Source organism: Mesoplodon densirostris, chromosome X (genome assembly GCF_025265405.1).
Source record: "Mesoplodon densirostris isolate mMesDen1 chromosome X, mMesDen1 primary haplotype, whole genome shotgun sequence".
NCBI lineage: Eukaryota > Metazoa > Chordata > Mammalia > Artiodactyla > Ziphiidae > Mesoplodon > Mesoplodon densirostris.
In genome coordinates, this window is record NC_082681.1 from 49282977 (window position 1) to 49292598 (window position 9622).

A 9622-nucleotide genomic window follows, 5' to 3' on the forward strand; every position below is an offset into this window, starting at 1 on the left:
AGGTAAGTTAGCAGAAGACAATGCTGACCACCAAGCTGCCTTCCTGAAATTATTTCCTCCTGAGGAGCTTCAAGATGGCAGAAGGGTACGGCGTGGAGATCACCTTCCCGCCCACAAATACATCAGAAATATATCTACATGTGGAACTCCTACAGAACACCTACGGAATGCTGGCAGAAATCCTCAGACCTCCCAAAAGGCAAGAAACTCCCCACGGACCTGGGTAGGGTAAAAAAAAAAAAAGGAAGAACAAAGACAACAGAATAGGGATGGAATCTGCATCAGTGGGAGGGAGCTGTGAAGGAGGAAAGGTTTCCACACACTAGGAAGCCCCTTCGTGAGAGGAGACTGCTGGTGGCGAGGGTGAGAGCTTCGGAGCCACGGAGGAGAGCATAGCAACCGGGGTGCAGAGGGCAAAGCGAAGAGATTCCCGCACAGGGGATCGGTGCCGACCACCACTCACCAGTCCGAGAGGCTTCTCTGCTCACCCGCCGGGGCGGGTGGTGGCTGGTAGCTGAGGCTTGGGCTTCGGAGGTCAGATCCCAGGGAGAGGACTGGGGGTGGCTGCATGAACACAGCCTGAAGGGGGATACTGCACCACGGCTAGCTGAGAGGGACTCCAGTAAAAAGTCTGGAGCTGCCAAAGAGACAAGAGACTTTTTCTTGCCTCTTTGTTTCCTGGTGTGCCAGGAGAGGGGATTAAGAGCTCTGCTTAAAGGAGCTCCAGAGGAGGATGTGAGGAAATAGTTAATCAAGTCTAGGAAGCACAGAGAGTCCCATACAGGATAAATCCAAGGAGAAACACGCAAAGACACATATTAATCAAACTATCAAAGTTTAAACACAAAGAACAAATATTAAAAGCAGCAAGGGAAAAATGACAAGGAACACATCAGGGAATCCCCATAAGATAAACAGATGACCTTCCAGCAGAAACTCTGCAAGCCAGAAGGGAGTGGCAGGACATATTTAAAGTGATGAAAGAGAAAAACCTACAACCAAGATTACTCTAACCAACAAGGATCTCATTCAGATTTGAAGGAGAAATTAAAAGTTTTACAGACAAGCAAAAGCTAAGAGAATTCAGCACCACCAAACCAGCTTTACAACAAATGCTAAGGGAACTTCTCTAGGTAAGACACACAAGAGAAGTAAAAGACCTACAATAATAAAAACCAAAACATTTAACAAAATGGTAACAGGAACATACTTATCGATAATTACCTTAAATGTAAATGGATTAAATGCTCCAACCAAAAGACATAGTTTGGATGAATGGATGCAAAAGGAAGACCCATATATATGCTGTCTACAAGAGACCCACTTCAGACCTAGAGACACATACAGACTGAAAGTGAGGGGATGGAAAAAGATATTCCATGCAAATGCAAATCAAAAGAAAGCTGGAGTAGCAATTCTCATATCAGACAAAATAGACTTTAAAACAAAGACTATTACAAGAGACAAAGAAGGACACTACATAATGATCAAGGGATCAATCCAAGAAGATATAACAATTCTAAATATTTACGCACCCAACATAGGAACACCTAACTACATAAGGCAAATACTAACAGCCATAAAAGGGGAAATCAACAGTAACACAATCATAGTAGGGGACATTAACACCCCACTTTCACCAATGGACAGATCATCCAAAATGAAAATAAATAAGGAAACACAAGCTTTAAACAAGATGGACTTAACTGATATTTATAGGACATCCCATCCAAAAACAACAGAATACACATTCTTCTCAAGTGCTCATGGAACATTCTCCAGGACAGATCATATCTTGGGTCACAAATGAAGCCTTGGTAAATTGAAGAAATTTAAAATCATACAAGTATCTTTTCTGAACACAATGCTATGAGACTAGATATCAATCACAGAAAAAAATCTGGAAGAAATACAAACACATGGAGGCTAAACAATACACTACTAAATAACCAAGAGATCACTGAAGAAATCAAAGAGGAAGTCAAAAAATAGCTACAAACAAATGACAATGAAAACATGAAGACCCAAACCTATGGGATGCAGCATAAGCAGTTCTAGGAGGGAAGCTTATAGCAATACAATCCTACCTCAAGAAACAAGAAACATCTCAAATAAACAGCCTAACCTTACACATAAAGCAATTAGAGAAAGAAAAAAAAACCCCACACTTAGCAGAAGGAAAGAAATCATAAAGATCAGATCAAAAATAAATGAAAAAGAAATGCAGGAAACGATAGCAAAGATCAATAAAACTAAAAGCTGGTTTTTGAGAAGATAAACAAAATTAATAAAACTTTAGCCAGACTCATCACGAAAAAATGGAAGAAGACTCAAATCAATAGAATTAGAAATGAAAAAGGAGAAGTAACAACTGACAATGCAGAAATACAAAGGATCATCAGAGATTACTACAAGCAACTCTATGCCAAAAAAATGGACAACCTGGAAGAAATGGACAAATTCTTAGAAATGCACAGCCTTCCGAAACTGAACCACTAAGAAATAGAAAATATGAACAGCCCAATCACAAGCACTGAAATTGAAACTGTGATGAAAAATCTTCCAGCCAAAAAAGCCCAGGACCAAATGGCTTCACAGGCGAATTCTATCAAAACTTTAGAGAAGAGCTAACACCTATCCTTCTCAAACTCGTCCAAAATATAGCAGCGGGAGGAACACTCCCACACTCATTCTACGAGGCCACCATCACTCTGATACTATAACCAGACAAAGATGTCACAAAGAAAGAAAACTACAGGCCAATATCACTGATGAACATAGATGAAAAATCCTCAACAAAATCCTAGCAAATAGAATCCAACAGCACATTAAAAGGATCACACATTATGACCAAGTGGGGTTTATCCCAGGAATGCAAGGATTCTTCAGTATATGCCAATTAATCAACGTGATACACCATATTAAAAAACAGAAGGAGAAACCCCATATGATCATCTCAATAGATGCAGAGAAAGCTTTCAACAAAATTCAACACCCATTTTTGATAAAAACCCTCCAGAATGTAGGAATAGAGGGATCCTTCCTCAACATAATAAAGGCCATATATGACAAATCCACAGCCAACATCCACCTCAATGGTGAAAAGCTGAAAGCATGTCCACTAAGATCAGGAACAAGACAAGGCTGCCCACTCACACCACTATTAGTCAACATAGTTTTGGAAGTTTTAGCCATAGCACTCAGAGAAGAAAAAGAAATAAAAGGAATATCCAAATTGGAAAACAAGAAGTAAAACTGTCACTGTTTGCAGAGGACATGATACTATACATAGAGGATCCTAAAGATGCTACCAGAAAACTACTAGAGCTAATCAATGAATTTGCTTAAGTAGCAGGATACAAAATGAATGCACAGTAATCTCTTGCATTCTTATACACTAATGATGAAAAATCTGAAAGAGAAATTAATGAAACACTCCTATTTACCATTGCCACAAAAAAATAAAATATCTAGGAATAAACCTACCTAAGGAGACAAAAGACCTGTATGCAGAAAATTATAAGACACTGATGAAAGAAATTAAAGATGATACGAATAGATGGAGAGTTATACCATGTTGTTGGATTGGAAAAATCAACATTGTGAAAATGATTCTACTACCCAAAGCAATCTACAGGTTAAATGCAACCCCTATCAAACTAACACTGGCATTTTTCACAGAACTAAAACCAAAAAATTCACAATATATATGGAAACACAAAAGACACTGAATAGCCAAAGCAATCTTCAGAACCATAAGTGGAGCTGGAGGAATCAAGGCTCCCTGACTTCAGACTATACTACAAAGCTACAGTAATGAAGACTGTATGGTACTGGCACAAAAACAGAAATACAGATCAGTGGAACAGGATAGAAAGCCCAGAGATAAACCCACGCACATATGGTCACCTTATCATTGATAAAGGGGGCAGGAACGTATAGTGGAGAAGGATAGCCTCTTCAATAAGTGGTGCTGGGGAAACTGGACAGGTACATGTAAAAGTATGAAATTAGAACACTCCCTAACACCATACACAAAAATAAACTCAATATGGATTAAAGACTTAAATGTAAGGCCAGACACTATAAAAGCCTTGGAGGAAAACAGGCAGAACGCTCTATGACATAAATCACAGCAAGATCCTTTTTGACCCACCTCCTAGAGAAATGGAAATAAAAACAAAATAAACAAATGGGACCTAATGATACTTAAAAGATTTTGCACATCTAAGGAAACCATAAACAAGACGAAAACAGAACCCTCAGGATGGGAGAAAATATTTGCAAATGAAGCAACTAACAAAGGATTAACCTCCAAAATTTACAGGCAGCTCATGCAGCTCAATAAGAAAAAAAAAAAAAAACAATCCAATGCAAAAGTGGGCAGGAGACCTAAATAGACATTTTCCTAAAGAACATATACAGATTGCCAACAAACACATGAAACAATGCTCAACATCATTAATCATTAGAGAAATGCAAATCAAAACTACAATGAGATATCATCTCACACCGGTCAGAATAGCCATCATCAAAAAATCTACAAACAATAAATGCTGGAGAGGGTGTGGTGAAAATGGAACACTCTTGCACTATTGGTGAGAATATAAAATTATACAGCCACTATGGAGAACAGTATGGGAGTTCCTTAAAAAACTAAAAATAGAACTACCATACGACCCAGCAATCCCACTACTGGGCATATACCCTGAGAAAATCATAATTCAAAAAGAGTCGTGTACCAAAATGTTCACTGCAGCTCTATTTACAATAGCCAGGATGTCGAAGCAACCTAAGTGTCCATCAACAGATGAATGGATAAAGAAGATGTGGCACATATATACAATGGAATATTACTCAGCCATAAAAAGGAACGAAACTGAGTTATTTGTAGTGAGGTGGATGGACCTAGAGTCTCACATAGAGAGTGAAGTAAGTCAGAAAGAGAAAAATAAACACCGTATGCTAACACATATAAATGGAATCTAAGAAACAAAAAAAAAAGGTCATGAAGTACCTATGGGTAAGATGGGAATAAAGACACAGACCTACGAGAGCATGGAGTTGAGGATATGGGGAGGGGGAAGTGTAAGCTGTGACAAAGTGAGAGAATGGCATGGACATATATACTCTACCAAACGTAAAATAGATAGCTAGTGGGAAGCAGCCACATAGCACAGGGAGATCAGCTAGGTGGTCTGTGACCCACTGGAGGAATTGGATAGGGCGGGTGGGAGGGAGGGAGATGCAAGAGGGAAGAGATATGGGAACATACGTATATGTATAACTGATTCACTTTGCTATAAAGCAGAAACTAACATACAATCGTAAAGCAATTATACTCCAATAAATCTGGTAAAACAAACAAACAAACAAACAAACAAATAAATAAATAAAGAGGGGCAGAACGAGATTTGACACACACAGAAAAGGCAATGGCAATGTGACCATACAGGAAGAGGTTGGAGTGATGTGACCACAAGCCAAAGGATGCTGGCAGCCACAAGAGGCTGGAAGACGCAAGAATGGATTCTCTCCTGGAGCCTCCAGAAGGAGAACAGCCCTGCCCACACCTTGATTTCAGCTCAGTGATATTGATTTCAGACTTGGCTTCCCGAACTCCAGAAGAATAAATTTCTACCATTTTATGCCACCAAAAAAAAAGAAAAGAAAAAAAATTAAAAAGAAAAAGGAAAAAGAAAGAAAATGGTCGGGAGAACCTAGGGGTAAGACGGGAATAAAGATGAAGACCTACTAGAGGCTGGACTTGAGGATACGGGGCAGGGGAAGGGTGAGCTGGGACAAAGTGAGAGAGTGTCATGGACATATATACACAACCAAACGTAAAATACATCACTAGTGAGAAGCAGTCACATAGCACAGGGAGATCAGCTCAGTGTTTTGTAACTGCCTAGAGGGGTGGGATAGGGAGGGTGGGAGGGAGGGAGATGCAAGAGGGAAGAGATATGGGGACATATGTGTATGTATAACTGATTCACTTTGTTATAAGGCAGAAACCGACACACAATTGCAAAGCAATTTTAATCTAATAAAGATGTTAAAAAACTATTTTCTCCCAAAAGGATACAAACCAATAAGAAGGAAAATGTACATCTACACAAAAGCCACACCCTCATCATTACTTTAAAATGGAAAAGGCCAAAAATTCAAAAGAATTGTGAGTAAAACAAGAAAAATCATAAATCCTGGCATAAGATTTGTCATACCCCCATTACTAGGCTTTGTGGAAAGCAAAAAGACAGACCAAGAAAAGCTTCCAAGAGAGAGGAAAGAAGATGGAAAAGGGATGAAAGCTGATCTAAAACTACAGCAGAATGACTAAGCCCAGAATAAATCTAAAAATATCAAAAAGGTGTCCTAGAATATGAGAGCCCAGACTACAGGGAAGGTACTCCAAAATCAGAGCTTATGAAGGGACAGGGATGATTTAAAGTGCAGTCTTTGAAAGATATAACTCTTACGGAAGAATAAAGGCAAAGAGTTAGGGAGAAGCATCCGTTGGCGCTTGGGTAATGACAGAGAAAATAAACAAAAGGGGAAAATTAAGGATCTTGCAAGACATAAGAGAACCGCAAAATCAGAGCACTCAGGACTTCTCCCTTCATCACCAAAACAAACAAACAAAATATAAAGGATCTGGACTTTGCCACACTAACAAGAATTCACATTATTAAACTAGGAATCTTGTCAAAAAAAAACCCAATATCATACAGATGAACAGAATGAAGGGATTTCCATACAAAACGCTGTCAAAAAAATAGATGAGGAAACAAAAGTGCATACATATTAAACAACCATGAAGGAGAAAAAGACTGGAAGTCAACACTCCAAACAAATTTAATTTTACTCAAGCAAGCATTGGAGGATATGAAACCCACCTTAAATAGAATATTTTTAAAAATCAAAAGACAGAGAGTGACTAAAATGAAAGGCTGAAGCATAGATTTCATAACCAACTGGGGTGTCCTTTAAATATCACAGCCTACTGAAAAAACGTTTGAACTTGTAGAAACTTGGGAAATTCTGCACCCCTCAGCCCTTCCTAAGGAAGCTACTAGAGCAGGGGTCTGCAAACTGGCCCAATGATCCAAATCCAGCCCACTGCTTGATTTTGTAAATAAAGCTCTATTGGAACAAAGCCATGATCAATCATTTATGTATTGTCTATGAATGCTTTTGCACTACAGTAGCAAAGTTGAGTAGAGAGACAGTGACACTGTGACCCAGGAACTTACAATACTTCCTATACTTCTCTTTACAGAATGTTTGCCAAGTAATTTAAAACAGGAACTGGGATTGTGGTCCCACTGCGATGAGAAGGAAAACTTCACCAAAATACCTAATGGAGAGTATTTTACATACAATAGTAAAATCAAGGTGGAGGAAAGGGGAGAAGGCTAATGTACAAAAGGTTTATGCTGTGAAAAAAGAACACAGAAACTGTGCAACTAAACATGAGAGAAGGGAGAGAAGTAGAAGGAAATAGAACAAACACTTTATCATAATGCAGTAGGTGAGTGTTAAATGATACGGGAGGAAAAAGTGCATAGACCAGAGAGTAAAGTGTTAAGAAAACAGGTGGTTCAGAATGATTTTAAGAAAGCATTAAACGTGACCAAAAACATGTCTTAATGACAAAAGCCAAAACTCACAAAGAAGCTATAACCCTTAGGAATATTTATGCACCAATAACAAACAAACACCTTTATAAACCAAAAATGAAAGGAGACGTAGATAAAATAATAACAGGAAACAGTAACAGTAGGAGATTTAATACACCAAACTCAGTCTAAGGCTGATCAAGTCATATAAAAAAAAGAGAAAGCTAATCAATAATGTTATATAGGGAATATATATTTGTCAAAATGGATCATAATTATCTCACAGAGATTAGATAATTGATTTCTATAAAGTAGAAAAAGTACAAACAATCCTCTAACCCCAAAGCAATAAAAGTTAGTAATAAAAGTTGAAAACAGAAAGGCCTTTCCACCTGAAAAAAATTATTAAAGCTTCTCTTAAAAAATTTTGAATATAAGAGGAGATGCAAACTGAGGTTGTAAAGAATTTTTTTTAAAGAATGACTATGAAAAACTACATATCGGCGTCTATGGGATACAATTAGCATGGTGATCTGAGGCAAATTCACACAGTACACACTTTTATGAGTAAAAATGGAAGAATGAGGATAAATGAATTAAAGTATGGCATCAAAAAACGAAAAAAAACAACTAGGAAAAAAAGAATAACTAAAGAATGCAAAACATAAAAGCAGAAATGAATGAGATACAAAATAGAAAAATGAAATCTTGTTTTTCAAAACGGACAAACCACTAGCTGGCCTGATGAAGGAAGAAAGGGAGAGATCACATATAGACAAAATAATAAATGACAAAGGAGAAATAATCATTGAAACAGAAAAAAAGAAGAAATTTCTTTGTCAACCTCTACGCAAATAAACTTGAAAATCTATATGAAATAGGTAACTTCCTAGATAAATACAGATTAACAAAATTCTGGTTGTAGTGTTAGAAAGCTTAAATTAGGCAATTTTCATAGAAGAAATAAAGTTATTACAGCAATACCCCCAAGAAGCACCTTGCTCAGATGGTTTTTCAGGTGAATTCTAGTAAACCATCAAAGATCAAATAGTACCAATGCTCTATGAGTTATGTAAGTACATTAGAAAGGAAGGAAACTTCCCTAACTTCTTTTACAAAGCCAGTAGGATGCTAACAGGTAAAATGTAGATACCAAAATACTAAATAGAATATTAGCAAACATCCAACAATACATTTAGAAACTAATATACTCTGAGCAAGTGCAATTTATCCCATTAATACAAGGCTGGTTCTATATTAGGAATTCCATTGATATCATTCACCATAGTAATAAAATCAAGGACAAATATCATATGATTAAAACCACAGATGCCAAACAAATCTTTGGGAAACTTCAACACCCATTCATGTTAAGAAAAGAAAAACCTCAAGAAATGGGAAAGAGGGACGCATTCTTAACATGATAAAAGATATATAATTAATTCCTCATGCAAGTATTTTATTTAGTGGGGGACTACCAGAGGTTCTCCAATAAGGTCAGGAACAAGAAAAGTATGCCCATTATATCATTCCTGATCAATCTTCAACTACAAGCATTAGTCAGTTGACTAGAGAAATCAATTAGATTTATGAGAATGAATAACAAGAAGTAAAGCCACCTCTGTGTGCCGATGATATTACTGTACACCTGAAAAGCCCTATACAAACAATGACAGATTAAGTAAAACAATAAGAGAGATCAGCAAGGTAGTAGGATATAAAGTTACATACAAAAGTCAACGGTCTTTGTGTACACTCACACACACACAGCTAGAGGACACTTTAGTAGAGAAAATAACATATACAATAGCAAAAACAAACCTTAAATGCATAGAAATAAACTTAATGAGGGCATCGATGCAAGGAAAATCTTTAGGCGACATAGAAGGAAACTTAAATAAGCCCAGAGATATTGGCCAATGTTCTTGGATAAAATAACTCAACATTAAAAACATGTCGGTTCTCCCTAAACTAATGTATAAATTTATTATAATCTCAAA